A 21,363-nucleotide genomic window follows, 5' to 3' on the forward strand; every position below is an offset into this window, starting at 1 on the left:
GGTTAATTTACTTAGGTTTTAGTTAGGGCAGTAGGTTATTTAGGTTATCTATTTAGTTATGAATTTAGCTAGGTTTTTATGAACCGTACGTTTTAAAATAGGACAGAAATTTAGGGTTAAGCAATTGTAGTTAAAAGAAAATGCAACATTTAAGCAATTGTCCAAATCAACATCCCTTGTTAAAGAAAATTTAGGTAGGCTGAATTTATATGCAAATTTGAACTGGACATGTGATATGTGGACATGTGATGTTTTGGACATGTCATGTTTGGAATTTGGACATGTCATATTTGGAAAATTATGATTATGTGCAGGGTAAATGATCTGAGTGGCCTATGGTACGCCGGAATTTAGATTCATTTCCGTTCCGGTGAATTTCAGGCGCTCGATATGTCCATTTTTTAGCAAAGGTCATGCCGAAATTTTCCGTGAATTTTGGCATGATTTGTGCTAGATAGTAGGCATATCGAGTGCTGGGAGTTGCTGGGAAACGACATTCTGGCAAACATAGATTTCCTTTTTATGTCATTTCTCATTTTTTTCATACTTTTAGAATTAAACGAGGAGACTTAATCATAGGAAACATGTCGAACAACGAAGAAACTGGGCCTTCTGACCAAGATGCAGACAAGATGGATTATGAGGGTGAACAAGAGTACCTCGACTATTTGACTACTAAGCAAGGTTTCCAGGTCGGCCTCGATGATGGTACTGACGCCGACATCGACACCGACGACGCCGGCACCGATGGCAGCGCCGAGACCGGCGGGGAAGGTACCGGCGCCGATGCCGCTACCGAAAAGAAGAAGCAGAAGAAGCAGAGGATACGAAAACCTAACAAACTAGGGATTGGATGACTAGTGATCACAAAGATGGCACCTGGCAAGTTTGAGCCATTAGAGCCGGAAGAACCTCGCAAGTGCTATGGGAACCAAGTAGGATGCATCCTATGAGAATGCGCGAGCATCAACGACGATGAATTAAGGAGTAAAGAACATTTGACGCAGTTGCTCGTGACGAAGTTGCACAAGAGATTCAAGTTCCCCGACCAGGATGATAACATAGAACAACCGTGGGATGATCCAAAGATGAAAAATAATAACAATCACGCCATGGGCATGTTCAGCAATGATTTGGCCTCCTGGAAAGGGAGGATGAAACGAGCTATTGAGGCTGAGGAACCCCTGTCCAAGATTCTGGAGGAAAATCCGACACTTACGGAAGAGGAGTTCGAAAAGTTCAAGGACACTTGCACTACCGAGACAGCCAAGGCTAAGGCTGCGAAATTCAAGAGCCTTCGGCAAAGGAACACGGGGAAGCATCACCTTGGAAGCCGTGGCTACCTCGGTAAAAGGCCCATATGGGATAAGGAGGACGCGGAACGTGAAGCCGCGGGTATCTCAGATCCCTTCGCGAAGTTCACCAACCCCTTGGAGCATGAATTCATCAGGGCCCGCTACAAGTGGGAGAAGGAAAAGAAGGTTTTTTACACGGACCATATCACGATGAAATTGATTAGACTACTGGTAATTATTCTTTTACCACCTTACATTTAGCTCCATATCTAGTCAACTACACATTCCTAAACGGTTCACGCTCCTTCTGCAGGAGAAGCAACACCAGCTTGCAGCCGAAAGCCCTACTTCTCCGATGAGGCCCAAGTGGGACACCCCTCTCAACCGGGCCTTGAACGAACTTAAGGGACTCCCTTTGGGCCAGCGCTCGCAATATGGTCATGTGCACGGTGCTGGAGACGGCGCCACGTGGAAGGTGTTCTACAACTAGGGCCCGGAGGCCAAGAAGCAGAAAAAGAAGTTTAGTCAGGCAGACATCGACACGAAGGTGAAGCTTGCGGTCGAGAAAAAAGCAGCTGAGGACGCGAAAAAATAGCCGAGGAGAAAAATGATTTGCTACAGCAGGCAGTCAATGCAGTTGTGACTTCCTGCAGAAATGATTTCACTACTAACTTGGTTCCAGCTATCATCAACTGGATGAAGGAAAGTCCAGACAAGACGGTACATGATTTCCCGTTGCCCAGTTTCATCGGGAGCAACTCCATGAACAACAACACCACCGCACCATCACTTGCTCACGCAACCGGGCATCCTCTCACAGTCGCTCCCGCTCATAGCAGCCCGTCCTTAGTCTCTGGCACGCTAGGTGGGCCTTCGTCTTTGGCTGAGCTCAACGCCATCACGGTAGTTACATGTTGCACCAACATATATATATATATATATATATATAGAATATTCCATTTTCGTTGCCTTTCGGATGTCTTACGCCACAGACATATGTGTTTGCAGGCTGAAGAAACCCCGTGCACCATACTCTACTTGATCAAAGGCCAGAAGGTGGACGTGGGAAAGGGGATGATAATGAACCCCTTGCAACCCACGTTCCACAACCAGCCGATCCCCGCTGGGCACTTCAGGGTTAGCTTGTCCAATGTGAAATCTGGGCACGAGGATTTGCCTCCTCCAGTACAGCATGTGGGAGAGGATGACGAAACCCCGCCGTGGATTGGAAACTGCAAGGGTTGGGTGCTGCTACGGCCGAAGAATCTTATTTGTCTGGAGCCGGCCGAGAGCACACTAATAAGCACACATCAACAAGCATGTGCGGAGACCACCACCCCGCCTACGCAATTACCAGCTCCTGTAGTGCCGGGTGAGAGCGGCGGACGATGTAATGAAGGGGGTGCAATAGTACTGGCTGATGTAATCGGTCCTGTAGAACAGAGAATGGATGATGAGACGGAGGTCAACCCTATGGGTTTCCTCAATACAAATGCATATGACTGTGACATAGATATGATGAGTCAACCATATGACGAATCGGGCTATCAGCATGCTAATGAGGATATGGATGATCTGCCCGGGTAGGAAGGTCGTAGCACGGATTGCAAAAAGTCTCTCTTCATGAAATCCTCACAGGACACGACTGAAGATGCCGCCTCAACACAGGCTCAACTAGCCGGGGGTCGTACAGTGCTTAGCCCGGAAACACTGGGGCAGGGGTTAAGGAAGGGTCTGGAAGGTGTGCCCAAGAAAAAGGAGAGGAAGAGATCAGGGAAGATAGCTGCCTCCAAACAAGCCAGAGCACATAGCAGCTAGACGATGGATTCTGAAGAGCGTGTACCCGTGAAAGGTGCGGCCATGTTCCATCTCACGGGCGAGCCGATGCTACCACCGAAACCGCTGGAGGCACTATCAGGGGATCTCAGGAGACTGCACGACCATGTGCTGTCAACTGAGAAAAGCCTACTAGCCTCGAAGGATCCAGGATATCCGACATACGCGGCTCGTGTGCCTGAGGGGAAGTGCTACGTCGACACATGGCCCGCGGAGGTGTTCTTCCTATGGTTCGACCATATCTTTGAGATGTTTCTGACAAGGCGGCTCGATTTTACAATCGTCCGCCTTTTTGCGCTACATATGAGCTCCGTCATGAAGAGAGAAGAAGTCTCGCAAACCTGTGTGGCGGATCTGTACTACATGCACGAGTCTTTCTTGAGTCTCGGTGACTTTGAGCGTGAAACTGCTAGGGACTACCTCCAAAACTTCATGGTACAGAATAAGGACCAGGAAATTGTCCTCCTGCCTTATCATCCAAAGTAAGTCAGTTCCGGACAACCCTTTTGTACATTTCAATCATTCCTTCTCGCTCATATGGAGAATAATTTGAGGTGTCTTTTCCCCACAGCAACGGGGGCGCCGTCCTTATCGTTCTTTCCCCGCGAGTCTCCCACGCCATGTATTTTGACCCTTCTAGAGACTACGAGAAAAAGGACTACACCCACATAATGAATATTCTAGATGATGCTCTCCAAGGCTTCAGCATTAGAGGTGGCCACATGCAGATCAGGAAACAAAGGAACAAGAAGATGGGTTTCACGCATAAAACTAACTTCTCCTGCATCCATGTCCCAAAAACAAGCAATAAGGATGGATTCTACATCGTCCATCTCATGATTGAGTTCAGCACGGATCACCAAAAGCTTCGCATGACAAGCAGAAATGATGATCATATCCACAAGTGGCTAGAATTTCATGGAGAAGCGGATTATAAACTTAGAGATGACTTCTTTCGCATCCAAAGGGACATTGCGATGATCATCATGAAAGAAGTCGTCGATGAGAAGGGGATGTTCCACCACGGCCCTATATCGCGAGCTGACATCCGAACTCGCATAGGCATGCAACGTCTAGACCTCACTCCGTTCAAGAAGCTAGGGTCCATCCTCGATAATATGGAAGGATGGAACTTCTAGTGATTTACGATGCCGATGATGATGATATGTGTCGGTTGAACTTGTATACTTTCCGTAGCGATGAAACTTTATGATGTCCACGGTCCCTGCCGAACTTGTGTAACGCTACTTTGTTAGTTTGCGTACGATGACCTGCGTACCTCTAGTTAATTAGTTTGCGTACTGTATGTTGCATCTAGTTGCTAACGCTTTCTTTTTCGTGTTGCTCTAGTATATTTTGTTGCATATGATTGTACATCCTCTTGATGAAGATGCATCTCTAACAGGTACCTAGTTTCTCGATGCTGTAGTGCTATGTTATGTACAAAGGGAAGGTTCCGGGAGTGTATGACGAGTGGCATGAGTGTCAGGCGCAAGTGCAGGGGGTCTCGGGCGCCAGCCATAAAGGCTTCAAAAGCAGACAAGAAGCACAAGCTAGTTACTTGAGGTTCAGGCGAGCACGAGAGAGGACTCATGACCGCCGGCTCATGTACTGCATAGTTCCACTATCACTTATAGTGATAGCACTTCTCGCGTATATCATTGTTTAGATGGATGACGTTGTAGTTGCAAGTATTCGAGACTTGCATGTGTTGCTATTTTCGAGATGATGACGAGATACCACTTCGTGTTGGATGATGATTATGATGAGACTATTTGTATGTATATGCTATGATTACATTTGTGGTCTCGCAACCATTTGTATGTTTATGATGATGACATTTGTATGTGCTAAAGATTCTTGTATAAAGCCTGTTCAAATACAAAACAAATATGCAGAAAAGAATTCAAAAACTACTAAAATTAGCAGTAGCGAGTGGAGGAAAGTTAGCAGCAGTGTGACTATAGCAGTAGCGCGTACGGCCAAAGCACGCTAGAGCTATTAGCAGTAGCGAGCTTCCATGCAGCACGCTGCTGCTACACTTGTATAGCAGTAGCGCGGGTGAGCACGCGCTGCTGCTATGGGTTAGCTGTAGCGCCGGTCCCCGCGCTACTGATATACCTAGAACCCGCGCTGCTGCTAGACTTTTCCCTAGTAGTGGTGGCTTCGAAGCAATGAGTCTAAGTGCAGCATCTGAGAACTTCGCCTTGGAGCCCTAGCAAATAGCCTTGCTGGAGGTGAATAATACTCATAAGAATAAGTAGAATAGTTCTTAGTCTTATGAAAATAGTGGTTTGAAGAAACACGCTCATATTCATAAGTCTGAGTATGATTTCCCTGCAAAACATTGGCGTTAGGGTGACTCTGGTGAGTCCTCTATCTATGTGAAGCCTTTGGACCATATGAAGCCTTTGGTCTGGGGTTTGTCTTCTTCCCAGGTGGTGTCATGATGACATTCACTCGAAGATTCTCAAGACAACTCTTGGGCACCCAGATCCTCTTCAAAGGTGGTCCATTCCTGCAGTTAGTACCAATATACCTGGCAAACACTTCACCATTCTGATTCTTAAACAGTTTATAGTTTGCATCAAAGGATTCATCAATGATAATTGGGTTAGCACAACTGAAGCCAGATAAGGTGGATGGATCCACTGAAGGTCCCTTTGCAGCAACCCATGTGGTTTTGGGGTACTGCTCAAGCTTCCAGTAAGAACCATCAACATTCATTTTCCTCTCGAACCCAACACCCTCTTTCCTAGGCTTTCGGTTCAGAATCTGCTTTTTGAGGACACCACACAGTGTCTGATGTCCTTTGAGAATTTTGTACATCCCTGTCTCAAGCAATGTCTTCAACCTGGCATTCTCATCAGCAATAGTAGTGGTATCCTCAGTCGAGGGGTTAGTTACCACATCAGCAGTTGAAGATATTGTAATAGTAGCAGCAGTGGAACATTCAGCAACAGAGGTAGCATTATCACGCTCAAGTCATTTTAGACATGGTGGTTCAAATCCTTCCTGAGCGGGACTGATCTGTTGAGCGCGAAGTGACTCGTTCTCTTTTTGAAGATCTTCGTGAGCCGCTCTCAATTTCTCAAGGTCTTGCTTCCTTTGAAGATAATCGTAGGAAAGCTTTTCATGAGTTGTTGAGAGCATTTCATGACGACTTTCAAGTTCCTCATACTTAACATGAAGATTTTTGATGTCTTCAATTAAGGTCTGAGATCGGGTCATTTCTGCGTCCAATAGGTCATCACTTTTGTCTAGAAATTTTTGAATATGTTCCATAGCTTTCTGTTGTTTAGTTGCAATTTTAGCAACTGTTTTGTAGCTAGGTTTGGATTCACAATCAGAGTCATCTTCACTTGATGTTTGAAAGTAGGCATCGCGTGAGTTTACCTTGGCACCACGTGCCATGAAGCAGTAGGTGGGAGGAGAGTCGTCCTTGTCATTTGCATCAGCGTTGGTGACGGAGCCATTGTCTTAAGTGTTGAAGATGGACTTCGCAACGTAGGCTGTTGCTAGAGCCAGACTTGCAATGCCAGAGTCGGACTCCTCCTCAGACTCCACCTCTGCCTCCTTAGAAGCAGACTCCTCCTCTGAATCCATCTCCTTGCCAACAAAAGCAGGAGCCTTGCCAGATGAGCTCTTCTTGTATGATGAAGACTTGGATGAAGACTTGGAAGAAGAATTTGAGGATTTCTTCTTCTTCTTCTTCTTGTCATCAGAATCATATTCATTGCTCTTCTTCTTATTATTGTTCTCATTGTGCCACTGCGGACATTCAGAGATGTAGTGACCAGGTTTCTTGCACTTGTGGCATGTTCTCTTCTTGTGGTCATGAGTAGAAGCTTCATCATTTCTTGAGCTGGATCTTGAAGACTTTCTGAAGCCTTTCTTCTTAGTGAATTTTTGGAACTTCTTCACAAGCATAGCAAGCTCCTTTCCAATGTCTTCAGGATCCCCAGAACCGCAGTCAGATTCTTCTTCAGATGAGGAAACACCTTTGCCTTCAAAGCGGGAGTTCGGCCATAGTTGGGACCACAGATATCTCTTTTCTCAGATAACTGGAACTCGTGTGTGTTGAACCTCTCAAGTATGTCAGATGGATCGAGAGTCTTGAAGTCAGGGCATTCTTGAATCATCAGGGCTAGGGTGTCAAACGAGTTGTCAAGTGATCTCAGGAGTGTCTTGACGATTTCATGCTTGGTGATCTCAGTAGCGCCGAGTGCATGAAGCTCATTTGTGATATCAGTGAGGCGATCAAATGTGAGTTGGACATTCTCATTGTCATTTCTCTTGAAGCAGTTGAAGAGGTTGCGAAGAACACCGATCCTTGAGTCTCTCTGGGTTGAGACACCTTCGTTAACCTTGGACAGCCAGTCCCTGACTAGCTTCGCAGTTTCCAGAGCACTCACACGACCATACTGTCCTTTGGTCAGATGACCACAGATGATATTCTTAGCAGTAGAATCCAGTTGAATGAACCTCTTGACATCAGCAGGGGTGACACCTTCATCGGCCTTGGGAACACCGTTCTTGACGACATACCAGAGATCGACATCAATGGCTTCAAGATGCATGTGCATCATATTCTTCTAGTAGGGGTAATTAGTGCCATCGAAGACAGGGCACGCAGCGGAGACTTTGATTATCCTTGCAGTCGACATAGCTAAAATTCCAGGTGGTTAAACCGAATCACATAGAACAAGGGAGCACCTTGCTCTAATACCAATTGAAAGTGCTAGTTATCGACTAGAGGGGGGGTGAATAGGCAATTTTTATGGAAGTCTTCAAAACACGGGGGCTTTGAAGACAAACGATAGAAATGAACCTATTGATATGCAGGGGAAGGTAGACTACACTAGACAAGCCATAGTCAAGTAAGTAATGAAGTGAAAGCACGAAGACTATTAGCAGCTAGGTAGTATAGATCAGGATGGAAGATAGTATGAAGCCAAACAACAATAGTCATCACACAGTGAAGTCAAACAGATCAAGCAAGCAGGCAATGACTTCACAAAGACAAACTGTAAGTAAAAAGAGGGAAGAGATAGAACCAGTTGCTCGGCAAGGACAAGAATTTGTTGGACCAGTTCCAGTTGCTGTGACAACTGTACGTCTGGTTAGGGAGGCTGAGATTTAACTCAGAAGACCGCGTCTTCACCTTATTCCCCTTGAGCTAAGCACACTTAGTCCTCGCCCAATCACTCTGGTAAGTCTTCAAGGTAGACTTCCAAACCTTCACAGACTTCGTTCACCAGCAATCCACAATGACTCTTGGGTGCTCAGAACGTGACGCCTAACCGGCTGGAGGATTCACAGTCCTCACGTGTAACAAGTCTTCAGGTCACGCGGACAGAAAGACTTCAGTGATGCCTAACACTCTTTGGCTCTGGGTGTTTTGGGCTTTGTCCTTGAGGGAGTCCTGGACTAAGGGGTCCTCGGGCGTCCGGCCTGTTATCCAGGGGCCATACTGATGGGCTGTGAAGAGATGAAGGCCTAACACTACACCCGTGTCCGGATTGGACTCTACTTGGCGTGGAAGGCAAGCTTGACGACCGACTATGAAGATTCCTTCTTATGTAACCGACTCTATGTAACCCTAGATTCCTCCGGTGTCTATATAAACCGGAGGGCGTAGTCCGGATAGGAGATACACTCATTACCATAGTCATACTGGCTAGACTTCTAGGGTTTAGCCATTACGATCTCGTGGTAGATCAAATCTTGTAATACTCATATTCATCAAGATCAATCAAGCAGGAAGTAGGGTATTACCTCCATAGAGAGGGCCCGAACCTGGGTAAACATTGTGTCCCCGTCTCCTGTTACCATCGATCCTAGACGCACAGTTCGGGACCCCCTACCCGAGATCCGCCGGTTTTGACACCGACATTGGTGCTTTCATTGAGAGTTCCACTGTGCCGTTGATGAAAGCCTCGATGGCTCGCCTTGTCCTTAAAGACAACATCACCTCCGGGGGAGCTTTGGCCCCAGGAGGAACCCTCCAGCTGGGCGGCTTTACTATGATCGCCCGTTCGGCCGTTGAGCCGACGATGACTTCTCGTGCCATCGAAAACCCCCTTCGCATCAACTCCGAGCACTCCAAGCAGATGGATCCGGCAGAGTTTTCATCTTTGAACGAACTCCTAGATCGCATCGCCGCTTTGGGAATCGCCACAGACTATGATTGGATCGGGCCTAAAACCGATCAAGGAGAAATCAAGGCCCCACCGGTCACCCACCAGATTGCGGTAGTCGTGGAGCAGGACGGCGAGTCTTCTTCTATATCGAAGACGGACTATGTTCGGATCGCCGTTCAGGACGAGCCGGATACTCACCCGCGAAAGGATGCGACCAGCCCTCCGAACATAGCATCGGATGGCGGTCCTAAACAATCAGAAGATATTCCGGAACCTGGACTATTAAGCCCGGAAGGTCGTCAAACTTCGGATAATCGGTCAGGTCGGGGTTCGGATTTCATTCCACCCACCCACCCGGACATAGACGCTCTCATGAGCATAAAACAGCAGTCTCAGGAAACGGTCCACCACTTCTGGGCCAGATTCCTCCTTCTCAAGGACAAGGTAAAAGATTGCCGTGACGAGGACGCAATATCAGCGTTCTGCAACAATTGCGTGGACGAAGGAATCCTCAACGCTATCAATCGCCGCCGCATACTAAAATTCGCTGACTTAGCAACCATCGTACAAAAGTACAGCGTGATGCAGAGCGCCTGGAAAACTCAGGCAGCTCACTAGGAACCGTCGGTCCCAACTCAACTCCCCCTACAGGCGAAGAGGGTGCACCCCCGTGGCACGCCCAGTCCAACAGTCAAGAAACATAAAACCACTATGCTGCATGGCACCGTTCTAGAGGGGTGGCTCGACGGCCCATGCAAAATACATACAACACCAGATACCGTGGCAACCCACAGCCTTAGAGCATGTTGGATACTACGGCAGATAGCCAAGAGCGGCGAGGACATCCTTATTAAGGACGCCCCAGAACAGCACCCCCCAGAAGACGACGACACAAGAGTATTGACGGTCTTTGAGACATTCGCTTCAAACAACAAGCGCAAAAGGGCACTTTGTGACCTCGCAGAAGTCTGCCAAATCGCTGCAATAAACCCTTGGAACCACACGGCTATAACATTTAATGCCGGTGACGAACCGAAGTACAGAACAGTCCGAGTGCCAGCCGCGCTACTCCTCAGTCCCATCGTGGAAGGGTTTCGACTTACCAAGGTCCTCATGGATGGCGGCAGCGGACTAAACCTCATTTATGAGGACACACTCCATAAAATGGAAATAGACAGGATCCGCATCAAGCAAAGTAGCACAACCTTCTGAGGAATTATTCCCAGCCGGGAGGCACGGTGCGCGGGCAAAATCACACTTGACGTAGTATTCGGCATGCCGGAGAACTATCGGTCCGAAGAAATAACTTTCCAAGTTGCCCCTTTCAGCAGCAGATACCACGCCCTGTTGGGGCGGGATGCCTTTACACGCTTCCAAGCCATACCCCATTACGGGTATATGAAGCTCAAAATGCCCGGACCAAACGGTATAATCACTCTCGTCAGTGATCCGGACAAAACACTCCGCGCTGAAAACAAAACCGCATCCCTGGCCCAGGAGGCGCTATCCGAAGCCCTCGCGGCTGAAGAACTAACCGCACTACGCTCCACGGTGGACAGGGACGACGTGATCCACGACAAACGCCCCAAATCCACCTCCTTCAAACCACCAGAAGAAATAGTCAAATTCGAGGTCCACCCAACGGACCCCAAGAAGACAGCATCTATTGAAGCACAACTAAACTCAACAGATGACGCCGCACTACGAGAATTCCTGCACGAAAACTGGGACATATTTGCCTGGCACCCTTCGGATATGCCAGGGATCCCACGCAGGTTGGCCGAACATAGCCTCAATATATTAAAGGGATTTAAACCGGTCATGCAGACACTGCGGCGGTTTTCCGAACCCAAGCGACAAGCTATGGGGGAGGAGCTGGCCAAGCTTATCAAAGCCGGATTCATTAGGGAAATCAAACATCCATACTGGCTGGCAAACCTGGTGATGGTACCAAAGAAGGATAAATCCTGGCGCCTATGTGTCGATTTCAAGGACCTCAACAAGGCTTGCCCTAAGGATCCCTTCCCCCTTCCCCGCATTGATCAAATCATTGATGCAACCGCAGGACACGACTCACTGTGTTTCCTCAATGCATATTTCGGATACCATCAAATCAAAATGAAGGAGTCCGAGCATTTATTACCCCATACGAACGCATGATTCAAACATGCCTGGAGAAGCGGATCGGCAAGACAGTAGAGACCTACGTCGATGATGTCGTCATCAAAACTAGGCACGTCGAAACACTAGACGATTTACGTCTCACATTCGACAACCTCCGCGCGTACGACATTAAACTCAACCAGGAAAAGTGTGTCTTCGGCGTCCCCGCTGGAAAGCTGCTGGGCTTCATCGTTTCCAACAGAGGAATAGAAGCAAACCCAGCTAAAATCCGAGCTCTGTCACAGTTGGCTACACCAACAAACCTCAAACAAGTCCAGAATCTAGCTGGCTGCGCGGCAGCATTAAGTCGCTTTATCTCCATATTAGGAGAAAAGGTGCTACCACTCTATCGCCTCTTACGGCGCACCGGTAACTTCGAATGGACAGACGCGGCAACCGCCGGACTGGAGGAAATAAAGACCCTCCTAGCAAGCAATCCAATCCTGGCCGCACCAAACGCGGGCGAACCCATGTTGCTATACATATCGGCAACACATCAGGTGGTGAGCGTCGTGCTCGTCGTTGAATGAGAACAAGACGGACACAAATTCCCACTTCAAAAACCAGTATACTACGTATCCACCGTCCTCACACCGTGCAAATGCCGGTACCCCCACTACCAAAAGATAGCATACGCGGTCTTCATGGCATCCCGCAAGCTACGACACTACTTCCAGGAGTGTTCAATCATGGTGGCTTCTGAGGTCTAACTCAATGACATAATAAACAATCGCGACGCCATGGGACGGATCGCCAAATGGGCCATAGAGCTACTCCCATTCGTCGACATGGGCCATGGGACATAACATACAAGCCACGACGAGCCATCAAATCCCGAGTACTGGCCGACTTCGTCGCCGAATGGACAGAGGCCGAACTCCCTAAAGAGTACGGTGCATATTCCAATTGGGTTATGTATTTTGATGGCTCCAAAATGTTGGCAGGACTGGGAGCGGGAGTCGTGTTAACATCCCCCACCGGAGACGTCATCCAGTATGTACTCCAGATATTATACACAGACTCTAACAATGCAGCCGAATACGAGGCCCAACTACATGGTCTTCGGATGGCCGTATCCATGGGCATACAATGCCTGGAGGTGCGCGGGGACTCGAACCTCGCCATATCTCAAATAAACGGCGACTTGACGCCAAAGATCCAAAGATGGCAGCTTATCGCAATGCCGTACTAAAAATGTCGGCTCGGTTCGAGGGGCCTGAATTTCATCACGTCACCCGAGAAAGTAACCAAGCGGCGAACGTCCTCGCTCGCATCGGTGCTAAGCGCGACCCCGTCCCACCTAACATCTTTTTGGAAAGGCTTCTTAAGCCATCCGTGGTGTGGCAAGGGGAGGGCGGCAACAATAGTCCAGATCCAAATACAACTCCAAATCCCGAACACACCGATAGTATCGGTGGCTCAGCCACCAAAATAACACCATCAGCCCTTCTCATTACGGTAGTCATTGCCCCATGGACCGAACCTTTCTTGGCCTACATTAGTAGGAAGGAGCTTCCCGAAGACCAGAATGAGGCTCGCCGCATTGTCCGGCGTTCGAAGACCTACAAGGTTCACGACGGAGAGCTCTACAAGAAAAGTACTAATGGAGTACTTCAAAGATGTATCTCCGAAGAAGAGGGGTGGCAGCTTTTAGCGGAAATACACGCCGGTCTCGGTGGACACCACGCTACAGCTCGGGCTCTCGTTAGCAAGGCCTTCCGTACTGGATTCTATTGGTCGACAGCCCAAGCAGACGCCCAAGACCTCGTCCAGCGCTGCGTGGGATGCCAACTCTTCGCCAACCAAAACCACATGCCCCCAACTGCCTTACAAACTATCCCCATTACTTGGCCTTTCGCGGTCTGGGGACTAGACATGGTCGGACCCCTTAAAGGGTGAAGCCATAAGAAAAAATATCTACTAGTTATGGTGGACAAATTCACTAAGTGGATAGAGGCTAAACCGGTCAAAACGTCTGAGTCCGGCCCGGTGATAGAATTCATATCCGGGGTGGTGCACCGTTATGGTGTTCCACACAGCATCATAACCGACAACGGCTCTAATTTCATAGCCGACGAGGTAAAAACCTGGTGTACTAATCTTGGCATTAAACTCGATTACGCCTCCGTCTACCACCGCAAACCAACGGTCAAGTCGAACGAGCCAATGGTCTTATTATGAGCGGCATCAAACCCAGACTAGTGAGGTCTTTGAAAGAATCAAACAAGCACTGGGTTGAGGAGCTCGACTCCGTACTCTGGGGGCTGCGGACCACGCCCAACCGTTCTATCGGATACACACCTTTCTGCATGGTGTATGGTGCAGAGGCTGTGTTGCCCTGCGATATTATACATGACTCACCTCGAGTGCGTATGTACGAAGAGAAAGATGCCGAGTTGGATCGGCAGGACAGCCTAGATGCCCTGGAGGAGGAGTGCGACATCGCCAAAGCCCGTTCAGCATTTTATCAACAGCAGGCTCGAAGATATCAAAGCAGAGAAGTACGGGCCAAGACTTACAACATTGGCGAACTCGTTCTACGCTTGACGGAGAAGAAAAAGGACAAACTCAAGCCCAAATGGGAGGGTCCCTTCATAATTGATGAAGTTCTTATCGGAGGAGCGTACCGTCTTCGTGATGCATCAGACAATCGCCTAGAGCCGAACCCCTGGAACGCGGCCAGACTCCGAAGGTTCTATGCCTAGCACCGAATTCTTTGTTTGTCTCCTTCTCCTCTATAGTTTCCATTACTTTTTCTCTCTTTACCGCTTTTATTTCTTCGCTTTAAAGCTCTCATACGGCTCGACCGAACACCATCGACATACACATCTTTATATATGTACGTCCATTATACCTGGGGGCGTCTTGAACAGAAGCTTTTTTATTATTCACAGAGCATCAAGCTCTTCAGATATGCGTTTTCTTCCATATGTACCTTTTCTTCACCATTATATGCATCGATATGACTTACGTTTTGGCCAAGCTGGGTTGCCTGGCTCCTGGGCTTATGCCCTACGTTCCCGTTAGTTTGGCTAGGGCATAAAGGGAGCACCTCTACGATTGTTACTGTCGGGTCATCCGGATGTGTACCTCAGACTGGGTGAAGCCGAAAGCTAGCGTTCTTAAGGGAATATTCGGTCGGTGAATTAAAGACATTTTTGCATTTACTCCATTGCGAACCCCCAGAAGTTACATACACTGTGATTTTTCAATCATAATTCGGACATGCACATCCAGGGAAAGGAACCCTTAACGGAACTATTCTCTCTGGAAGATGTTTCTTACGATCTCAATGTAATATAACATAACTAGCATAATACAACTTGTCTGTTCAAGCAACTATGACCCCTACGCCTAGTTTTCCAGGCATACCCCGGTCTATTCGGCCGCGAGGGTATTCGAAAACACTCCGCACCCTCGGGTCCAGAGGTTGAAGCGAAAAGGCCTGCCATGACAAATGCTATACAATTCAGCTGGAATTACACATGGTAAGGAAAGTACATAGTCACTTGGACTCAAACACTTCCTCCTCTATACCGTCCAACAGGCAGTATAACTTGCAATCCTGTTGGGAATATTTGGCGGCCACCTCTACTTGGTCATATACTAAACTAATGGGAATTTCTTCCCCATTTGACCCTAGCGGTCCAACCCGGGCCATGTGATTCGGATCCAGCTTGGTATATCGCATTTTCACCATGGCCCAGGCCTCTCGCGCACCCTCTCGGCAGGCTGATATCTTCCATAGTCGGATACGCCGCCGTGCTCCCTTGAACAGCTCTAGAAGCTCCTCCATACTTCCTGGAGGGGAGGCGGATGGCCATAAGGCCTTGGCAACGCTCCGCATGGCCAGCCGGGCATGCTCGTGCACTTGCGACAGACTTTGCAGCAGATCACTTGATGATCCGGACACCTCCTCTTCAGGATGGCCCGTCAATATGCCTGCAAACATAACTATATCAGTTCCATTTCTCTCCGAACTACTCTAAAAATAAGTTCAGATACATACTGAATATGCCGCCCCGCAGCTTCTTGTTCTCCTTCACGGAGTCAGCCAGCTGGGCCCGCACATCTTTCAACTCTTCACCCAATGTAGTGTTGGAATCATGTAGCTTGTTTTTCTCGTCCCTGACGCGGGTCAGCACACGCTCGCCTGTGGTGTGTAGCCTTTTCGCCTCTCTTTCTCCCTCTTGGGCGATCTTCAACTTCTCTTCAAGTTGATCAGGCGATCCTATTATGCGATCAGCAACAGTATTAGCATAGTTGATATAAAATTATTGTTCCTCGATGGAGGGGAACATTACGGGAAGACGCCTTCTGGAAATTTTCCAGTTCGGCGGTAGCAGCATTCAGCTGCGCCCGACACTGCTCTAGCTCTTGGGCTAGTAGAGCATTCTTCTCGGTAAATACCTGATTGTACAACGATCCTTAAATCAGTTGTCCCAACTGCTTTTAGTCTCGGGGGCTATGGGCACATGGTTATCCTTTTTTCGACAAAGAAAACTTACCTGCACATCTGTCAGATATCGCTTCGTGGCTCTTCTAAGCCCGTCTTGAGCAGCCCGGATGTATGCGTCGCCCGAGCTAAAGGCATTGAACGCCTCTTTCGAGAACTTGGGGTCTCGTAAAACAGCCCTGCAGTGCCGATGATTCATGGCACTCTCTACCTCCGAGTTGGCGACGGACATATTTTCTGAACCCTCGGCCGAAGGGCAGTCCAGCGTTGTTCCTACACCGACCCCCGTCTCTCCGACGGGACCTGAATCCGGGTCGCAGAAACACGGCCGGCCGGGCCCCCGGACATAGTCCGACAGACCCTTCTCCTGGAACTGGACAAACACACAAAGTCACAGTCGGGTGCGGCCGCTGAAAAACATATTTATGGATCTGTACCTCTTCGATAAAAGCCTGGCTGTGTCCTCGTCGGCCTTCCTCTTAGAAGGTTGGCCCGGTGTGGGAGCCGATCTCCTCGGAATCACCGAACGCCTCCTCTTTGGAGCACAAGACAGTACGTGTGGGTAATGCAGAATAAGAGCACTCTTTTAAAAGGAGGTGTCTCTTGATTACTTACGCACGAAACGGGAAGGAGGCCAGGGTAGTCGGTGGTGATGGCCACTTCTGTGCCATCATAGCTTGTCTGGTAAAACACTCCCTCTGCGAGCACCATGAATATATCCGGATCCTCCTCAAATCTAGGATCAAGCTCCCGGTTGTGGTTCTCCGGCTGTGGGGCGGGACTATGAGGTCCTTCGGTGACCTTTCGCCAGTGCTGTCATAACAAACGGATTTGAAATTTGTCAAAAGTAATCCGGCAAGGGAATGAGCGAAACAGAGGGGTGGAGGCTTACCCAGCTGGGAGGATCATACATAGAATACCCGTCTCTGCGCTTAATGCGAAGAAACTCCTCTTCCTCCCCTTTAAACAGCTCGGCTAATATCTTGGCCAGAGCGGCGGGGGTATTCGGACCTTTCCGGCCACAGCGGGAGGCGTCATCCTCTCCATTATAGTGCCACATCGGCAGCCCTCTGTATTGTAGCGGTTGAACCCCTCGCACTATGGAGGTTGCCATTACCTCGATTATTGTGAGTCCGGAATGAGCGAGCGTCTTTATCTTGCTCATGAGCTGACGAACTTCTGCACTGTCATCCTCTACATGACTCCGGGGACACCAACTGTGGCGTTTCTTCAGTGGAACACTCGCGAATTCAGGAAGAACCTTTCAAACTGGGTCGGGAAGTGCGACGTCCTCAATATAGAACCATTCGGAAGGCCATTCTTCAGATGCCTTCCTTGGTGTGCCGGAAAGATATCCGGTGTTGGCGATACGCCACACTTCGGCTCCGCCCACTTCAAATATTAACCCATCATGATTGCGCGGGACAAGACAGAACAATTTCCTCCACAGCTCAAAATGGGCTTCAATGCCTAGGAATAAGTCGCATAAAGCGACATAACCCACAATGTGCAGAATGGAGGCAGGTGTGAAGTTGTGCAGCTGGAGGCCATAGTATTCCAGAAGCCCTCGGAGGAACGGATGGATGGGAAATCCAACGCCTCTTAGAAAGTAGGGGATGAAACATACTCGCTCTCCCCCGGATGGATTGGGAAAGTCCTCTGCCTGAGTCTCACCATTGAAGAAGTCTAGCCCCGCTCGAACATGGACTAGATCTGCAGGGGGAAGAAATCCCTGCGTCTGCAACTTCGTCAATTGACTGTGGGATACTAAACACCTCTCCCACTCGCCTTTCTCTTGGCCGGAACGGGTGGAGCAGCTGGGGACGCTAGCCATGCTGGAATGGTTTCTATTAAACAGTCTCCGGGGATTTTTTCTCTGCATGGTGCCGAATGGATCTAAGATCCCATCTCTTTAATAGGCGCTCTTCCTTACATGGATGGGGTGTTATCTGCAAAAATACCCTGACCTTCCACCTTCGCTCAACACGTGGAAGACGAAGTTATTTAACACGCAGAAGCCGAGGGGAGCGACACTGGTTCAATGGCCGAATACATTACTTGGAGATCATTAAAGGAGGAGCCCGCCTTGCAATGCCGAAGACAATTTGTGTGCTGAACACTTCGCTATTGAAGACCGGTTCGGGGGCTACTGAGGGAGTCCTGGACTAAGGGGTTCTCGGGCGTCCGGCCCGTTATCAAGGGGCCGGACTGATGGGCTGTGAAGACATGAAGGCCGAAGACTACTCCCGTGTCCGAATTGGACTCCACTTGGCATGGAAGGCAAGCTTGATGACCGACTATGAAGATTCCTTCTTATGTAACCGACTCTATGTAACCCTAGATCCCTCCGGTGTCTATATAAACTGGAGGGCGTAGTCCGGATAGGAGATACACTCATTACCATAGTCATACAGGCTAGACTTCTAGGGTTTAGCATTACAGTCTCGTGGTAGATCAACTCTTGTAATACTCATATTCATCAAGATCAATCAAGCAGGAAATAGGGTATTACCTCCATAGAGAGGGCCCAAAGCTGGGTAAACATCGTTTTTATACAAGAGTTTGATGCAATGAGTGTATCTCCTATCTGGACTACGCCCTCCAGTTTATATAGACACCGGAGGGGACTAGGGTTGTACAAAGTCGGTTACACAGAAAGGAATCTTCATATCTGGACGCTAAGCTTGCCTTCCACGCCAACGAGAGTCCCATCCAGACACGGGTGAGAGTCTTCGGTCTTGTATCTTCACAGCCCATCAGTCCGGCCTATGTCCAACGGGCCGGAAGTCTGAGGACCCCTTAATCCAGGACTCCCTCAGAAGGGAACCACCCGGAGCCGGGGAATACGCAACAGTGGATGCCCACGCGGAGGGGAGTATGAGGGTTGACTGCTTCGGCTACGGTTTGGGGCTGCCGTTTCCGGAGAATAACAAGGGGTGTGGGTGAGTAGAGGGAAGGCCTGGCCAGTAGTAGCATGGTTGGGCGGTGAGGCCTGCGCGGCAGCACAGCCGGCCACGAGAGGCTGGAGCAGGCGGTACGGCGGGCGCAGGTTTCGGTGGCTGGAGCGACAAGACTAGAGGTTGTGGATGCAGCTTGGCCGTTGGATTAACATCGAACGGTCAGTGCAGCTAGAATCGTTTATTGACTAAGTTGACAAAGCCCTGCGTACACGTTCACTTAGTAGGCCCACAAGTGAGCCTACAAATCTGGTGGGTCCCAGCTAGCAGGGGGAATCAATTTTTTTCGCGTAATAAAGTGGCACTTCCTTGCGTGCGAAGTTCTTTTCTGGGTTTTTTATTTCTTTTTTTCAAGTTAGAATAAAAAGAAAACAATTTAGGATCTTCGGTACAATCTATATTTTCACGAAAAGGATCATAATAAAGCTGGTGGGCCCCAGCTGTCACGGAGAGGAAACTTTTTATTTCCGGGTAATAAAGGAAGCACTTCCTTGCGTGCGAAGATGTAGCTGGTGGGTCAAACCTGTCAGGGGGAGAAATTATTTGCTTTCGCATAATACGAGGGCACTTGTTGCGTGCGGCCATGGGCCATGTGCGTCCCTACTGCTAGCCAATCCACGTACATGCCTCATCTGAGCCGCCCCCCCTGATCCAACGGCTGGCTGGCCGCCAGTTACGTTGTGCCTTGCTGTGGGCAAGGCACTGGATCTCTGTCCCCGATGGCTGTCGTTTGTTGAGAAAGTTGACCACGCCGCGCCGAGAGAACCAACGCAGTGAATGATGGCGAGTATTACGAAGGGAACGACCCGGAGCCGGCGAAGACACAGTAGTGGATGCTCATGCGGAGGGTAGTACGAGGGTTCACTAGTTTGGCTGCGGTGTGAGGCTGCCGTCGCCGGTGAAGAACAGGAGGTGTTGGTGAGTAGAGGAATGGCCTAGACGGTGTTTGGGACTAGAGTGGGCCGGTGAAGCCTGCGCTGCAGCACAGCCGGCCACGGGAGGCGGTAGCAGGAGGTACCGCCGGCGGTGGTTTGGGAGGCTGATGCAAGAATATCCGAGATTTAAGAAGCACTACAGCCGTTGGATGAAAATCCAACGGCCACTGCTGCTAGAATCGTGTCTTGACTATAAGTTTACAAAGCCTTCCGTACGCCTTAGTAGGCCCACAAGCCTTCCGTACGCGTCACTGACTATAATTCTCAAAAAAATAGTAGGCCTACAAGTGAGCCTCACATCTGTGGCAGAGAACATATAGCCCATTTGCGATTTGTAATAGTGTATAGCCCATTTTTGAATTCTAATGGAATTTACTACAACTCATTTACAGTCTGTTAAAATTACAGCCCATTTTCTAGTCAGGACAACGATTAATAATTTAAACCAACCTCTCAAAACAGAATTCAACCAAAAATCCCACATTTTGATCGGATCCAAAAAAAAATCCTAAAATTTCGAGTCAGATTAAATATAATTTCAAAATGAATTTTTATTAGGTAAAAATCTAAAAAAATACTGCACGCGCAATAAGTAATGAAATGAAAATTTCCAAATTCAAACAATAATATTTTTTAAACTAATTACCTGCTTCGTGCATTTTTGTATATTTACAGGCCAGTTTTTATAATTACATCCCATTTATTATTTATTAAAGCCCATTTTCTTGTTAGGCCTAATAGGAAACATTTGCAGCCCAGCGGGGCGGAGAATAACAAGTTGACCTGGGTTGGGTATTCCGCAAAAAAAGTATAGCTGGGCTAGCCATTTTCACCTTGAAAAGAATAATATCTAGGCTGGATATTTGGTCGACATAAAATAATACCCTGGGCTAGACGGGCCATAGCCCGCCCAGTTGATACCCTATGAGGGAGTCCTGTACTAAGGGGTCCTAGGGCGTCTGGCCCGTTATCCATGGGCCGGACTGATGGGCTGTGAAGACATGAAGGCCGAAGACTGTACCCGTGTCTGGATTGGACTCTTCTTGGCGTGGAAGGCAAGCTTGGCGACCGATTATGAAGATTCCTTCTTATGTAACCGACTCTATGTAAACCCTAGATCCCCCTGGTGCCTATATAAACCGGAGGGGGTAGTCCGGAAAGGATATACTCATTGACATAGTTATACAGGCTAGACTTCTAGGGTTTAGCCATTACGATCTCGTGGTAGATCAACTCTTGTAATACTCATATTCATCAAGATCAATCAAGCAGGATGGGGTATTACCTCCACAGAGAGGGCCCGAACCTGGGTAAAACATCGTGTCCCCCGTCTCCTGTTACCATCGATCCTAGACACACAGTTCGGGAACCCCTACCCGAGATCCGCCGGTTTTGACACGACATTGGTGCATTCATTGAGAGTTCCACTGTGCCGTCGACGAAAGGTTCGATGGCCCCTTCAATCGTCGATAGTGACGCTGTCCAAGGAGAAACCTCCCCCCCCCCGACAGATTTTTGTGTTCGGCGGCTTCGTACTGCGGGCCAATTCGCTTGGCGATCTGGAGCAGATCGATAGCT

Source organism: Triticum aestivum, chromosome 5D, assembly GCF_018294505.1.
Source record: "Triticum aestivum cultivar Chinese Spring chromosome 5D, IWGSC CS RefSeq v2.1, whole genome shotgun sequence".
NCBI classification, from domain to species: domain Eukaryota; kingdom Viridiplantae; phylum Streptophyta; class Magnoliopsida; order Poales; family Poaceae; genus Triticum; species Triticum aestivum.